The sequence below is a fragment of the Neofelis nebulosa genome, chromosome 1 (assembly GCF_028018385.1).
Source record: "Neofelis nebulosa isolate mNeoNeb1 chromosome 1, mNeoNeb1.pri, whole genome shotgun sequence".
Taxonomy (NCBI): Eukaryota; Metazoa; Chordata; class Mammalia; order Carnivora; family Felidae; genus Neofelis; species Neofelis nebulosa.
The window spans coordinates 154284689-154302571 of NC_080782.1; the positions used below are offsets into that span (position 1 = coordinate 154284689).

General features: G+C 33.5%; 1 pseudogene; it reads left to right on the forward strand.

Moving 5' to 3' along the window:
* Window positions 1-1126: 1126 nt before the first annotated feature.
* LOC131485348 (microtubule-associated protein RP/EB family member 1-like) lies at window positions 1127-14583 on the forward strand (annotated as a pseudogene).
* Window positions 14584-17883: the final 3300 nt, after the last annotated feature.

Here is a 17883-nt window from a genome sequence, read left to right on the forward strand (position 1 = left end):
GTCAATCATATTTGAGGTTTGTTTGACACGTTAGGATCGGTAGAATTTGCAGAAATTTCACAATATATAGTTTTTTCTATACCATCTACAATATTCCTGCAACTCAGAATAATACAGTCAAAAATGATAACAATTTTACTAGTTTATAGTTCATGGATTTTCTTGCTACACACAAAATGGTAATTTACTGAAGAAACTATCAGTAGGCATTTCAATCACAAAATGCAAAGGTAAATGAACAAGAATTAATAAAATCATTGACTCCTCTATGTGTTTACCTGAAAAGTCTCCACACCTTGAAATGTGTTATAGAAACAATTTCTTTTGAATAGTTTTCCTAAGAGCCCCTGTCAGATGACTATTCCTTAGGCTATAGATGAAAGGATTTAACAAGGGAGTAATCACAGTGTACATGACAGCTGCTGCTTGGTCTTTTTCAGCTATATGGGAGTTGGAGGGACATAAATAAATGCCAATTATTGTGCCAAAAAACAAGAGGACCACGCAGATATGAGAAGAGCATGTGGAGAATGCTTTAAATTTCCCTATGGTTGATGGCATTCTGACTATAGAATAACCAATGAGTATGTAAGAAACTAAAATACAGATAAAGCTTACCACCACCACCAGTCCCCCCTCAATAAAAATAAATAACTCATTGCTATGGGTATCTGAACAGGACAATTTTAGCAGTGGTCCAATATCACAGAAGAACTGAGGAATTTTGTTATCCTTACAGAAGGATAATTGAACCAATAAGATGGTGTGTGTCTGTGCACTCAAGATTGCAAAGATCCAGGAGGTGGCCACCAGACGAGCACAGAATTTGGGAGTCATAATGGATAAGTAGGACAAAGGAAGGCAGATGGCCACAAAACGGTCATAAGACATAATAGGGAGAAGTAATGTTTCCATCCCTGAAAAACAGATAAATAGGTACATTTGCATCATGCAGTTATTAAATGAGATAGTAGAATTTCCTGTCTGGATGTCTACAAGCATTTTGGGAACAGTAGTGGAAGACAAACAAAGGTCAATCAAGGATAAATTGCTAAGGAAATAATACATAGGGGAGTGAAAGCAAACATTTGATATACTTGTTAGGATTATGAGAAGGTTTCCAACCATGGTGGTCAGGTAAATGCAGAGAAGCAGGAAAAACAGGAGTGGCTGTTTGGCTGGATCATCAGAAAACCCCATGAGGATGAACTCAAAAAAGGTGCTTTGGTTTAGCATCTTCATAAATTCCATCATCTGTATGTAACTCTTGTGATAAATATAGTAGTATGAAGTTCATCAAACAGAATTAATCAGGTCATCAACCCATGGGAGGTGTTCACTCTGAAAATATCATAAGAAAGTTTTATTTGAGGGTATGGTGTGGTCATGGTTTCTCATCATCAAGTTGGTGCAAAATTAATTTTATTTTCTATTAACATTTTATCACATTCAAACTGAGCTCTTAAATACATTATCTAATTTATTTTAATTTATGTCACTTGGAAATATTATCCAATTGTACTGAAGAAGAAATGGAGACATAGAGTTTAAGACTTGTTCATGATCATAAAGATATAAATAAGTGGAAATGATATTTCAACACAGTTTTCCTGACTAAATGTTCTTTTTCAATTCACAAGCGGCTTAAATTTCACCATGAAAATGTGAAACATAAAAGTATTTAAACCTGGTTGCTTTTGTACTTATATCAAAAGTAAGAGTTATGATCTCTATTCAATTTTCTTTTTACTTTACTATCTCCAGAAGACTCATTCTAGATTATTTTTTACATCTGGTCACAGAGTCTATTGTCTTTATCATAACAATTAAACCATAACAATGTAGTCACCCCTTAATGTATGTTTCTCTCATTAACCTGCAAGACACTGGATAATAAAGTCTATGTCATGTCTACTTCTGTGTGTCAATGTTTTAAAAGACATTGGCTTATGATAGAACTAAATAACATAGACTTAATGCAATAATTAGATGAATAATTCTTAAAACAGAATAATCTGTGAAACTATAGCTACATTTTCCATTTTCAGAAAAGAATTAGTAAGTAATTCATAAAAAATACATTGGAGTAATACACAAACTTTGGTTCTCTCCATTTCTGGGAGTAAATCCATACCAGAGAATTATTAATTAGCAAATAAATGACTTAAATATATCAATAAAAATTACATAATTCCATGTGAAAAAACATGGAGAGAAAAGACTTCAAAGATTATTAACCCTGTAGCTCTGAAATAAAAATCTCTTATTGATAGTTTTCTGATTCACAGAATATCAAATAAAACAGCTACTTTAATTATCGCAATAATTATACAGAGTGAGTATAAAGATCAGACATCTTGCCATTTGTGTTATTTAGGTCACCTGTGCCTATCTTGTTGAAGGTTTTGACTACTTCTTACAGTTGAATGAGAGGTTTATTTTTTGAGTCAACTTAATGCTCTTGGAGTGGATAGAAGTTTAGTTTGCAATTTGTAATATATCAGTTCCAAGAAGCATTAAAGTGTGTGGATTTTTGAGATATAATTTTGTCAAGAGACCTCTTACAAAAAACAAATGTAACCAGAACATCAGTTTTTTCTCACATCATCCTGGGTGTGTAAATTTATATATTTTTGAAATATATCAGGGGTATTTGGAGGCCTTAGAGCTAACATGTCTTTGGAAACTACAATAGTTTGTCTTATATTTATTGATACAAAGGGATTTTCCAAACATAGACAATTGTATGGTTCTGTTGAAACACAAGTAACCTCTAAACAAAGAAAAACAAAGTACTGATTATTGAATCAATCATAAAAGAAGATAGAGTAAACTCCCATATTAAAGGTTAAAGAACTCAAACGTAGAAACTTCAAAGGATATTATGTAAAATCAGTACCTAAGGAGTCCATGAAAATAACTATAATTCCTGAATATATTTATGGCTCAAATCAATTGTGTTTGTTTCAGTTATCAGGTCTTGGGTGGAGAAGCTCTTGCTCAAATATCATGATCAATCCCTGGAATAGACAAAATATGTAATATTTATTACAGAGGATCATGTGTATAATATGCATATTTAGCAAATACATACTAGAACAAAATATTGTACGTGTTGCCTGCATAGTTGTGTTTCATGAAATAAAAATTTTTTTTGAAATGTTGAATTTACCATATAAATTAAGTTGATATTGTTTACATGTTTTGTAGTCTTATTAGCATAAAATCAATGAGTAGTTTATCTCATATTACAAAAAAAAAGAAATTCAGAAATGTGTAAGTCATATACATTTAAATATTTTTACAATAGCTTTGTCTACACTTATAGAAGCAGACTGTTAGAAAAGCTTTTATTTCAACATTCTTTAAAAATGAAAACTGCCACCCATAACTATAGTTTTCAGATACTAAGTAGTATCAATACCTCTAAGCCTTGTTAGAATTTGTGTAGACATCTGTGTACAAACATCTAGAATAAAAAAAAAACACAAAATATCTAAAGTCAAGTTCTACAGTGGCAGGAGAATACTCATTCTATAAATTCTAAAGTTCCCCACATAGAGATTATATGCATCATATGCAGTCAGTGACATTTGTAAAAAGCTGAAATAACTCACCTAAATTAATGTGATATTTTTGGATGCTTTTCATTGCTTTCATTTCTGATTCATTTCATCAACAAATGGGTTGAATAGATCCACCAGTTTACTCTTCTGTGGCACTGATAAAGCTTGCCCATGATGAATTGATAGTGAACATAATAATGTAACTGAAGAATGTGGGACTAAATGAGGTAAGTAAGGAAGCACATAGAACATTTACATGTTCTTAGGGAGCTTCCAGGACAGTCTGTTCAATTCCCCATGAGAAAGGGATACCAAGCAGATATTTAATCTTGGTTGTGTGCCCCAGAGACATTTTCTCTAGAGGACAATGAAGATTTATAATTTTATCCCTTCCTTTTGTTATATTCACAGTAATTCAACTATAGAGGTTTTCACCATAGAGATTGGGAAATTGTTAAATTTCCCAAGAGTTTCAATTAAAATATTCTCTAATGCATAATATCAGATATAAAATGATAGTAATATCACCTGATGGTCAGAACTCTACTAGATATAATTTGTCCCCTTATGAGTAAATAAATTCCCTCTAACCAAATTGAGTTCTGTTATTGTTTTTCCTCTTTTCTAGCATGCTCTAGTTTGACATGGCATATTTAACCTAAGAGTATTTATACCCTTTATGTCATTTATTTCTTCCCTTATGAAGTTGTTTACATTTGGGCTAAAAAGCTCTGCAATAAAGACTACATATATTGTTTATACCAGAGCTTCCAAGACTTCGTAGAAAAGTGGAAAATTATCCTCTATTAAAATGTGTGAAAATTTGGTAAATAAAATAATAAATATTGCATTGAAACTATGGAAATATAATGGAAAAAACTGTATTTTGTAATGGATGGTGTTTAAAGCTTGGAATTACTTGGGCATCACCCTTCCTTACTTATTACCTCATTTAAATGAAATTAGTGACTACTGGCATTATCAAGCAATCTATTTTCAAATATTTCTACTTTGTCATTATTTCCATGTTTTTCCTTTAAACATCTTTTTTAGTTAGTAACATTTAAAATTTATAAATTTATAATTGTTATAGTTTTGTGTTCTCCCATGGGCAACATTGAGGGTGATTTTCTCAATATTTTACATGTCACCATTTACAAATTATTGTTGAGGATAGATCTTAAACCAGATAGAATTGTAAAATAATTTAATGTTTACATATATGTATTTGGCAATTAACATATTTACTAGTATTGTGAAAGCTTTATCAAGCTATAATTAACATACAACATTGAGCAAGTTTAAGGTGTACAACATATTGACCTGATATATGTATATATTACAAAATGATTACCATAGTAAAGTTAGTTCTTATGTCCATCACATCATAAAATTACATTTGTTGTCTGTGTGGTAAGAACATTTTAGATTTACTCCCAGTAGCTTTCCAATATATAAGACTTTTGTTGACTATAGTCACTGTGCTATGTATTAGGTCCCCAGCACTTATTTATATTATAACTGGGAGTCTGTACCTTTTGACCAGCATCTCCCATTTACTCCAACCTCCCGGCTCTGAGCAACCAGCATTTTGCATTCTGTATCTATGAAGATACAAGTAAATTTAAAATTTTATTTGGTTTTATTAAATGATTCATGAATTGAGCAGCATCCCATCTAGCAAGTAGAGGGTAGCTCCAAATGTCTACCAAAAGGGAAAGACTAAAGGTTTGGCAAAAAAAAGTCATAAACAGAAAAGAAAAAAGAAAAGATTATTAGGTAATCTTATCTTCATTTTGGAATAGTTTGTCTTAATAAGTGGATTATCTGATCTTCTTATGGGGGATAGAAAAGGTCTGTATGGGGGATAGAAAAGGTCAAGAGACCTCCTACAAAAAACAAATGTAACCAGAACATCAGTTTTTTTTCTCACATCATCCTGGGTATATAAATTTATATATATATTTTTTTTTTTTTGAAATATATCAGGGGTATTAGAAATTGTCATTATGTTCATTATGAGCCCCAGTTTGGAGACTTGGCTGAAGTAATACCATTTGGGACCTTGCGTGTGTGTATGAGTTCATTCAATATTTATCTTCCACATTTACCTTACTTATTACACTTAGAATAATACCCTCCAGGTTTATCCATGTTCTTGCAAATGGCAGGATTTCCTTCTTTTTAGGAATAACAATATATATCTATATGGATATATATAGATGTCTATGTATATCACATATCATAATGGGTCTTATGTTGTTTTTTATGTTTGTTTATGTTTTGTTTTGTTTTTGTTCAGGTATGTTTTGTTTGTGTTTTAGGTATCATTTATGTTTTATTTTGACTATAGTGAATAACACTACAATGAACATGAACATGGAAATATATCTTCAAAATAGTGTTAGTAGTTATATATGCTTTTCTTTTCATAACCTTGCTATCTCTTGTCTTAATTTAGAGATATTCCAATAATTGTGAGGTATTATAAATTGTTTTTATTTTATTTACATTTCGCTGATTAGTGATGTTGAGCATCTTTTTATTTGCCTGTTTGCCAGTGTATGCCTCTTTTTAAACAATGCCTAACTTCTCTGACCATTTTTTCAATCGGATTATTTGTCTTTTTTTTTTTTTTTTTTGCTATTAAGTTGCTTAAGAGTCCTATATATTATGGATATTAACCTCACAACAGATAGATGGAATGTACATATTTTCTCCCATTATGTATGGTGCATTTAAATTCTTGATGGTGATTGCTTCTTTTGCTGGGTAGATGCTTTTTAATTTGATAGAGTCCCACTTATTTAATTTTTTTGTAGCCTTTGCCTTATGCATCATAGCCAAAAAAATCATTGCTAAGACCAATGTCAAGGTGAATTTTTTCTAATTTTTTATTAGCTTTATGGCTTTCAGTCTTACGTCCATACTTTTCATACAATTTCTGTTGTTTTTAATGAATGGTGTAAGATAGGGGTAACATTATTTTTGCAGGTGAACACCCAACTTTCCCAACATCATTTGTTGGAGAAGATATCCGTTTTTCTATTGAATACCCTTGGACACTTTGCCAACTTCTATTTATTTATTTATTTATTTATTTTATGTGTATTTATCTATTTTGAGAGAGGAAGAGCATGGGAGGGGCAGAGAGAGACGGAGAGAGATTCCCAAGCAGTATCCACATTGTCAGCTCATAGCTCTGTGGGGCTCAAACTCACAAACCATCAGTTCATAACCTGAGTTGAAATCAAGAGTTAGATGCTTAGTCAACTGAGCTACCTATGTGATCCTCCTTTGTCAGATTTTAATTGAATGCATATGCATGGATTTATTTGTAGTTTCTTGATTGTAGGTTCTATTGCTTCATAGGTTTCTTTTTATGCTAATATCATATTGTTTTGATTGGTATAGCTTCCTAATGCAATTTGAAATCAGGTTGTGTGATGCCTCCAGGTTTGTTCTTCTTTCTCATAATTGCTTTGCCTCTTTGGATCTTCTTGTGGTTCTATATGAATTTCAGATTTTTTTTTCCATTTCTGTAAAAAATGCCATTGGAATTTTGATAAAGATTGCATGGAATCTATAGATGTTCTGGATAGTTTGGAAATTTAATGATGTTCATAATTTGCAATTAATTTTTCCAGTGAACATGGAATATCTTTTCATTTCTGTCTTCTTCAATTACCTTAATTAATGTTTTATAATTTTAGTGTATAGATATCTGTTTTTGTTTATTTCTTAGTGTTTTATTGTGTCTGATGCTATTATGCATGGGATTGCTTTATTTTTATATATTTCATTGTTAGTACAGAAACATGACTAAATCTGTGTTTATTTTGTATCATGTTAATTTATTAAATTTCTTTATTTGTTCTAGTAGTTTTTCATGGAATTTGTAGTTTTTCCTCATATAAAATAATGTCATCCACAAACAGGGACAATTTTACAATCGGGATGCATTTTGTTTGTTTGTTTTGCTTGCCTAATTGCTTTGGCTAGAGTATTCAGCACTATGTTGAAAAGAAGTGGGGAGTGAAGTCACTATTTTGTTCCTGAAATTAGGGAAAATCTTTCATCCTTTTACCTTTGAATATGATGTCAGTTGTGGGCTTGTGACAATAGATTTTATTTTCTTGATTCATCTTGCTTCTATACCCAATTTGTTGAAGATTTGTATCATGAAAGATATCTTATATTGTCAAATGCTATTTCTACATGTACTGAGATGACATAATTTTTATCGTTAGTTTCTTATCATAGTATATCATGTTTATTAATTGGCATATGCTGAACCATCTTTGCATAACAGGAATAAATCCCATGTGGTCAAGCTATATATTTCTATAAATATGTTGTTGAATTGTGTTTGTTAATGTTTTGTTTAGACTATTTGTATCTACATTTATCTGGAATATTGACCTTAAATTTATTTTCTTTTAGAGTCCTTATCTAGTTTTGGTATCTTAAAAATGGCCTTGTTAAATGAATTTGGAAGTGTACCTTCCTCTTCAGTTTTTCAGAATAATTTGAGATTTTTGGCATTAACCTTTCAATGTTTGTTAGAATTCACCATTGAAACCATTTGGTCATGCCCTCCCCCCACCCCGGCCTTGGGAGGTTTTTGATTAATGATTTAGTATTCCTGTCGTTGCTTTGTTCAGATTTTCTATTTCTTCATGAGTCACAGATGATAAATCATGTTTCTAGGAATTTATACATTTCATCTAGATTATCCAGTCATTTGGTGTATAAATTATTTTGGTAGTCTACTATAATTCTTTTAATTTTAAATTATCATTTTTTATGTCTTCTCTATCATTTTTATTTTATTTATTTGTATTGTCTCCTTTTTTTCTTTCCTTCAGCTAAGTTTTTTCTGTTTTTATTTTTAAAAGGCAACTCTTTGTTTCATTGATACTTTTATTTTTTTCTAGTACTTTATTTGTGATCTGTATAATATCTTTAAACGTTTATTTTTATAAATTTGGGCTTTGGTCTCTTTTAGTTATTTCTTTAAAGAGTAAACATAGTTGTTTATTTGAAATTTTTTACCTTAATTTAGGTGTTTCATAATAGACTTTTCTCTTAGCACTACTTTAGCAGAATTTCATACCTATTTATATATGGTGCTTTAATTGGTTGTTCAGTAGTAAGTTGTCTAGTTTATGAATTTTTTATGAAGTTTTCAGGCTTCCTCTTGTTATTTCTTTCTAGTTTACTATCATTGTGATTAAAAGAATATACTTTTTATTATTTTAATATTTTTAAATTTGCTAAGACTTGTTTTATGAGCTAATATGTTATCTATCCTAGAGGATGTACCATGTGACCTTCGGAAGAATGTATATTCTGATGCAGTTGAATAAAAAGTTATATACATGTATGTTATGCTCGTTTGGTTTAAAATATAGTCCTAGTCCAATTTTTCCTTATTGATTTTTCTGTCTGTATGATTTATTCATTGTTGAATTGGGGTATTAAGTTTTCTATACTTATGGGTCTATTTTTCCATTTAGATCTGTTATTGTTGACTTAATATATGTAGATGCTCTGATGTTGGGTCTGTATATATTTACAACTATTATATTCTCTTGATTTATTGATCTCTTTGTCATTACATAATAACCTTACTTTTATTTTACTGAAGATTTTGACCGAACGTGTACTTTGTCTGATGCAACAATAGCTAGCCTTGCTGCCTTTTGTTTTCCATTCATATGGAACATTTCTTCCATCCTTTCACTATGAATCTACGTTTTCCTTAAAATTAATGTGCTCTGTGGACAGCATATAGCTGGGACCCTTTTTTTTTCTTCTCCCCCCCCCACCTTTTTTTAAGTTCATCCACTTTATGCCTTTTAATTGGATAATTTTTTCAATTTACTTTAAAAGGCATTACTGATAGAAAAAAACTTATTAATGCAATCTATTATGTTCTGGAAAATGATTTTAGTACCATGGTGGGGCAAGTTATTCTTTTCTAGCCCTTTTTTTTATACAACTAACTTGACATCCATTACCAAACAAATGCGCCTCTGCACTTTATACCAAGAGACCTGAGACATTTCTAATTTTCCTGTGCAGCCCCCCAAAAACAATATCTCAATTAAGGCTGCAGATACAAAGGAGGTGGGGAAGCTGCTTTAGTCCCTTCTACTATAATTACACAAGGAAAGAGTAGAATGGCATATTCAAAGTGTTGAAAAGCAAAAATTGGCAACCAACAATACCATGCCAAGAAAGATTATCCTTCAGATATGTAGGAAGAATTGTGCTCACTTCGGCAGCACATATACAGATATGTAGGAAGAATAAAGTTTCTTAAGCAAACAAAATATAACAAAATTCACCACCACTAGATCTTCCTTGCAAGGTCTCAATGAACTAGAAAAAGAAGAAAAAAATAAGCTAAAAAAAAGCAAAAAAAGGGAAATAATAAAGATATGAGCAGAAATAAATAAGCTCAAAACAGTAATGAAAAATGGTTAGTACAACTAAGAGTTCATCTTTCAAGAATGTAAACAAAATTAAGAAAGCTTTACATAGGCTAAGAAAAAAATTGTGAATCCTCAATAAATAAAATTATAACTGTAGAAAAATACTTTACATCTAATATGACAGAAATTCATAAGATCATAAGAGATTACTATGAATAATTATATACCTACAATTTATACATACAACCTAGCAGGACAGAATCATGAAGAAACATAAAATCTAAACAGATCAATTAGTAGGAAAGAATTAAAAACAGTAAAGAAGAAACAAGTACTCCCAACACAGAAAACAACCCAGATCAGATGGCTTCACTGGCATATTCTACCAAACATTTACCAAAGAATTAATACCTATGCTGCTCAAATTCTTCCAAAAATTGAAGAGGTGGAAACACTTTCAAAGTCTTTTTACAAGGCCATCATTACACTGATACTAATGATAGATAAGAACATTACAAAGTAGAAAACTATACACCAATATCACTGCACATATTAATGTAAACATTTTCAACAGAATATTTCCAAACTTAATTCAAGAATCAATTTAAAAGTGTTCACTTTAGCCATTTGGGATTTATCTCTGTGATGCAGTAATGGTTCAACATACTCAAATAAAATGCAACCTTTTACATCAATAAAATGAAAGATAAAAATCACTTGATCATCACAATAGATGCAGAAAAGCATTTGACACATACGATGTTCTTTCATGATAAAAAACCTTTTACAGACTGGGTATAGAACAAATATACCTTACCCTAATAAAGGTCATCTACATCCAACTGCAACAGGCTTTATACACAATGGTGAAAAAATTGAAAGTGTATCTTCTAAGATCAGAAACAAGACAATGATGCTCACTTTCACTACTCTTATTCTATATAATACTCCAAGTTTTAGCTAGAAAAATTAGACAACACAAAGAAATAAAAGGCAACTGATTCTGAAAAGTACAATTAAAATTGTCAGTAATTGTAGTTGATATCATTTTGTATATAGAAAATCTCAACAACTGAACAAAGATACTATTGGAACTAATGAACGATTTCAATAAAACTATAGAATATAAAATCAATATCAGAAATCAGTTTAATTTCTACACATTTATTTATGTATATATATATACATGCATATGTATATACATATGTATATGTGTGTGTATATATATATAGAATACAACATATAGGAAGAAATTAAGGCAAGGAATTAAAGATATGTACAAGGAAAAATGCGTGCCTTTTTTGAAGAAAATCAAACAAGACACAAACAAATGAAAATACATCCAGTGTGCTATGATTGGAAGAATTCATAGTGTTAAAATGCCCATACTGCACAAAGTCATCTATAGATTCAATGCAATTCTTATCCAAATTCCAATGGCATTATTCACAGACATAGAAATAACAAAAGACCTAAAATTTGTAAGAATTGCAAGAGCAAATAACCAAAGCAAACCTAAGAAAGAACAAAGCTAGAGATATTTCACTTCCTGGTTTCAAACTATATTACGAAGCTATAGTAATAAAATAGTATGTTATTGGCACAAAAAAATAAACACACAACAATGGAACCAAATGGACAGCACATAATTAAACACCCACATGTATGATCAACTAATATTTATTAAGGTAGTCACCAGTCACACCTGGTGAAAATATGGAAAATAAAAAGAGAGGGAAAGAATAGTTTATTTAACAAAAGTTTGCAAAACTGGATACATACATGCAGAATAATGATGTTAGACCCACCTCTCATGTCACTCACAAAAAAATAATTCAAAAAGATCAAAGACTTAAACACAAGATATGATACCATAAAACTAGAAGAAAACATTAAGATATGGCACCTCACCAATGGTCTTGGCGATGGTGTTTTGGAAGTGACACTGAAAGCAGGAAAAACAAAAGTAAAAATTAACAAATAGGAATCAAATATACTTAAAATCTTCACAGCAAATGAAACAGTCAAAGAAAAAAATGAAAAAGCAACCTACAAAATGAGAAAAGTTTTACTAACCCAATATTAAATAAGGGGTAAGTATCCAAAATATATAAACAACTCATAAAATCAAATAAAAGAAATAATTTTCTTACAAAATGGTCAGAGGAACTGTGTAGACAGAGAGAGTGAGAGAGGGAGGAGAAAATCGGGGAACACACCTGGAGAACATTTCCTCAAAACATTGTTCTGGAAAAAGACAGGGGCTAAATTTTGAGAGTTCTTGCAATCAGTGAGGATTAAAATCTGGAGTCCTAATTGTCAGTGGCCTTGGCTGTGATAGATCCCAAAGGCACTGTCCTCCTCTTAGAGAGAAAGCAAGCAAACAACCCAGTGGCAGATGGTGTGGAAACAGCAATCTGAAGAATGCCTGATGCACACAGGTAGAGATTATTTGCTCTTTTTGGAGCACAGTTCTTAGAGGCAGCATTCAGAGACACCTTTCCTGGAACAAAGGAGCTGGCTGGCACTATTTCCCTCCCATGCTCCTTAGCATAAAGACAGAGCTACTTGCAGAAAGCAGAGCAGCATCTATACTGGCTGCCTAACTAGTTTACACCAAGCTCCAGACCCCTTAATTCTGGTAGGACTGCCATTCTCAGTCAAGCTTGCATCAGTCCAGCACAGTGAGGCCATTCCCCACAAGATAAGCCTAAACTCCTACCCACACCACATCTACTGACCAGAGAGTTTTGCAGGGCCCCAGTTCCTCCTGGTAGGGATGATGACAAGTTTTACTTCACAAACAGACCAGAGCACACCAAGTAAAACTTGCCAAATTCAGGTCAGAGACCACTGTCCATAGAAAGCAAGGAGAGCCTCTGCAGATAACTTGACTGAAGGATGGAGCAGCCAGAACAAAATATCAGAATACACACAGCACACACCAGAGACACTCCATGAAACCAAAGGGCATGGACATTACATGACCTCTTCTTCATAAAGCCATTACTTTCGGGAGCAGAAGACAAGCTGGCATTTCTGACACACAGAAAATGGTAGAAATAAACAAAATGCGAAGAAGGAGAAATTTATCTTAAATGATAGAACAAGATAAGGTAACAGAGAGCTAGGCCAAACAGGTATAAATAACAATAGAAAGATAATAAGATAAATATTCTATTATGGATGATTTAAAGCATTGATCATAATGATACTCACTGGGCTTGAGCAAAGAATAGAAGACATCAGTGACACACCACAGAGTTAAAAGAGTTAAAAAAATAAATCATTTGAAAATTCAATAAACAAATTGGAAAAAGGCTTCATGCAATGCATAGTGGGCTGGGGGGAAGAGAGGAATGAATTAGTGACCAAAAAAGACAAAGGGATGGAAAAAAACTGAAAAAAATAAATAAAACAATAATGCAACACAAGAATAGACAGGGCAAAAAGTGACTCTATTAAACATAATAACATTTAACTATAGGAGTCTAAGAAGAAGAAAAAGAGAGAGGAAAAGGGGCAGAAAATGTGGTTAAGGAAATAATAAGTGAAAACATCCACAATCTAGGGAAGGAAACACACATTCAGATGCAGAAGGCACAGAGAAATTCCATTTAAAAAAAAAGTAAGCCAACACTAAGATATATTGTTATAAAATTTGGAAAATGTGACAAATAAAAATCTTAATATAGTAAGGTGGGACAGTTTGAGCAAGACCAAGACAGAACCAAAGCCAGGCACAGGCAGGGGATATGGTCCCACCAAGAACCGAAGAAGGCACTGAATGTATACTCAACATCCGTCACCAGCTATAATCTAAGACAACACGACATGCTGGCCTGGGTCACTGAGTCTCTGCAGCTGAATCTGACAAAGATCAAACAGTTGCACTCAGTAACTGCTTATCATCAGTTTATAGGCATACTGTTCCTTGGCTCCATTGCCTTGAAGAAAGTGAAATTCCACACTAAACTAGAACACGAATACATCCAGAACTTCAAAATACTACAAGCAGGTTTTAAGACAATTGGTATTGACAAAATAATTCCTGTGGACAAATTAGAAAAGGAAATTTTCAAGGCAATTTTGAATTTGTTCAGTGGTTCAAGAACTTTTTTGATGCAAACTATGATGGAAAAGACTATGACCCTATAGCTGCCAGACAAGATGAGAAAACTTTAGTGACTCACTCCCTTGTTGCTCCAGCTCTAAACAAACTGAAGAAACTTCTCAGCTCTAAGAGTGCAGCTCCACAGAGGCCCTCTGTGACCCATAGAACTACTGCAACCCCTAAGGTTGACCTGGGTTTGGTGCTAAAGAATCTGGTGTGGGCAACTGGGATGATGAAACAGCTAATTGATGCAGCAGATCAACGTGTTGAAACTTAATGTTGAAGACTTGGAGAAAGAGATTTCTATTTTGGGAATCTAAGGAACATTGAATTGATTTGCCAAAATAACAAGGGGGAAAAGAACCCTGTACTGCAGCGTACCATGGGCAATCTCTATGCCACAGAAAAAACTTTTGTGATAGCTGATGAAGAGGGCCCACAGGAGGAAGAAGAAGAGTGTTAACAGTATGGACCAGCAGAGCAATATCCAAATTCTTCACTTCAAATCATATGCTTAACTGTAAAATATTTCCTTTTATTATTCTTAGGGGACGCACTGATTTCTTTTCATGAGCAAAAAGTACCTCTTTTAAAGAACACTGCAGAAGTTTCACTCTTTTTCCAATGAGTTTGAGTTAGGGGCTTTCATTTTATAGCAAGGCAGTATTAACATCCAGCTGTTTCACCTAGACTGCAGCTCACAGAGGCTGACCATGGGGCTCCCCATGTGGATGCTGGTAACACTGATTGAAGAAGACATTGTTTTCAAACTTTGTTTAATGTTCATTTATTTTTGAGAGAGAGAGAGAGAGCACGAGCAGGAGAGGTCAGAGAGAGAGAGAGGGAGACAGAGAATCAGAAGCAGGCTTCAGGCTCTGAGTTGTCTGCACAGAGCCCATTGTGGACTCAAACCTGTGAACCGGGAGATAATGACCTGAGCTGAAGTTGGATGCTCAAAGAACTGAGCCACCCACGTGCTCCAGGAGGTAGTGTTTTTATGTAATATGCTGAGGCAGATACCTCAGTAGAAAAAATGTAGACTGATTTGAATTTTAAGCTAATGTGAAATCTTGGCAGGGTACATTTTAATAAATAAATGCTTTAAGAATATTTAAAATATGCTTCCATATTTCAAAATATACAAAAAAACCCTGACATATTTTATGTGTTTGATGTTGTGTCTGGGAAGGAAAGGCCAGATCTCTGGACCTTTGGAATCTGCTGTTCACAGGTCTTGAAGGGCTGCTTGAATCTAAAAAGGTCTAGGCGTTGGCCCAGAAGAGAAGCTTAAAAAGTCACTCTGTAAAGCCATTTGTTGTCTTTGGCCAATTGTATCCTTGCTATAATAAGCAAAAGGCATTGTTGCCTGGACTAAGAGAGGTTGTGTTCCAGCCCTGACATGTTTGAATTGGAGAGACTGAATTTCAGTGAACATTTCTCTGACATTTTTCCAAATTATCCCTGAAATTTCAATGTATTGGTTTTTGTTTGTTTGTTTGTTTGTTTTGGCGGAGGGGATGAATTGTGTTCAGTTTATAAATCTAACAACTACTTTTGGGGACTTGCCCACATCTCTGGGATTTGAATGGGGGTCATGTCCCATTTTACTGTCTTTTAAATTTACATTGAACATGCTTCCTTCTCTGCTCCCTTTTCCCACTGGGGACACCTCTTTCACTCCTTAAAGTTCGCTGCTTAGAGTGTAAGTTCAGCAGGTAGGTGGTCACACTGAAAGTTTCTCTGAACCTCTGTCAGAGGAAGTGACCAGTGAATGCCATTGCTACCCTGGGACCTACAAGACTGGGTGTTCCCAACACCTGCTATCCACAGCCTTCCACTGTATTGAAATACTTTGCCAGTGCACTAATCTCCTTGGAGATAAAATTTGTTAGCATGTTGGCAAATGTTAATTTTCTTTTGCAGAAAATCCAGGACCATGTCTGAATTAATAATTAATATTTAAAATACTTCATTCCTTAACTCTTACTCATTTGTTCTATTCCCAGCCTATTCAGTTCCTTAGTTTGGAAGAATTATGCCAAATAATTTTGTCACCCACTACTGAGACTGTTGAGACCCTGATGTATTTCTTTTCATTTGTTTCTCGTGGTAGCTTGTCCTAAAATGTGTGTGTAAAGCAGATATTTTATGATAAAAATTATTGTGTAGTGAATGTTCTATGTGGGATTAAGAGAAAAACCCAGATACAGTGATTAACAATGCCAAAAAGTGCAAGTAACTAGCCATTGTTCAAATAACAGTAGTGCTATTTCTCTTTTGTGGCCTTTTAGACTTCTGTTGCCCTAAAATCCCATTTTATTGGGAACCCATTTTCCACCTGGTCTTTATTGATAAGGTTTTTTTTCCTATGTTAGTTTCTAAATCAAATTCCATATTTCAAAAAAGAAAAGAAAAGAAAAGAAAAGCAGCATGGCAAAAGAAGTTCTTAACTTACAAGGGGCAATCAATAAGGCTAGCTTGAGATATCTCAACAGAAACTTGGAAAACCATAAGGGAGTGTGCTGAATGGGAAAAATATGCAGTCAAGAATATTTGATCCAGAAAGGCTATCATTACATGCAGAAGGAGAGATAGTTTCCCAAACAAACAAAAACTAAAGGAGTTGTGACCACTAGCACAGCTATGAAAGAAATATCAAAGGGGACTCTTTGAGTGCAAAGTAGAGACCAATAGTGGCAAAGCCAAGAGAGGATCACAGAAAATTTCAAGAAACAATGACAAAACAAGCACTAGAATAGCAATAAATACACATGTATTGATAATTACTTTGAATGTAAATGTACTAATGGACTAAATGGAATAAAAGATATAGGATGTCAGCACAAATAAAATAAATATGATACTTCTTCATACTGCCTAAAAGAGATTCATTTCAGACCTAAAGACACTGAAACATTGAAAGTGAGGGGGTGAAGAAATATTTATCATGCAAATGGCTGTCAAACCACTGTCCTAGACTCTAAGTTGAAAATTCTCTTTTGGCCAGCAAAAGAGTGGGATGCAGGATGAAAAGCAAGAGATGGCTAATGTCTGGGAAAAGATACAAGCCCTGAATAAAGGTCTTGCCCTGTATTTATTAAGATCAGAAGGCTTACAAATGTGATGGACATGCACAATGAGACAATGAATCAGTGAATATTAATTCATGGGCATAATGGAAAAGGGGGTTTTGAAGATATACAGTGTTTGTGGTTTGGGTCAATGTAAAACAAAATCCTGGCGCCGGGCAGAAGGACAGATGGTTGTTAATGGCAGACAGGAGACACCATGTCTGTTTATCTTAGCTAGCCTAAAGGATAAAGCAAATGGAACAAATAACCTGGGGTTAACAAGGCACCTTTTCTTTTGTTAATCAGCTCCGCTCTGGGCAACTTCACCTGCAGCTCAGTGCAGCACTTTATACTCCAGTTTACCTGTTTACCTAACTTGGTCCTTCCTTCCTGTGAAATCATCTTTCTGCTATAGTACTAAATTGGTGGTGGTGGGGGGGTGTCTTTGCCCTGAATGCCTAATATTGCTTACCTCATATACCTTTGAATTGGGTGTCTTGCACCTTTCTCTATTCTGGGGCCTTTGCTCCTCCCTCTCTACTCAGGAGACTGCACCACCTCTATTCTGAGGTGCCTTTGCACCTTCCTATTCTTGGGTTCTAATTTTGTTTACCCAAACTCGGGTGTGAGCATCCTATGCCTTTGTACTTCTTTATGCCTTGTTAATCCATTGGTATAAGCCTGGGGGATTC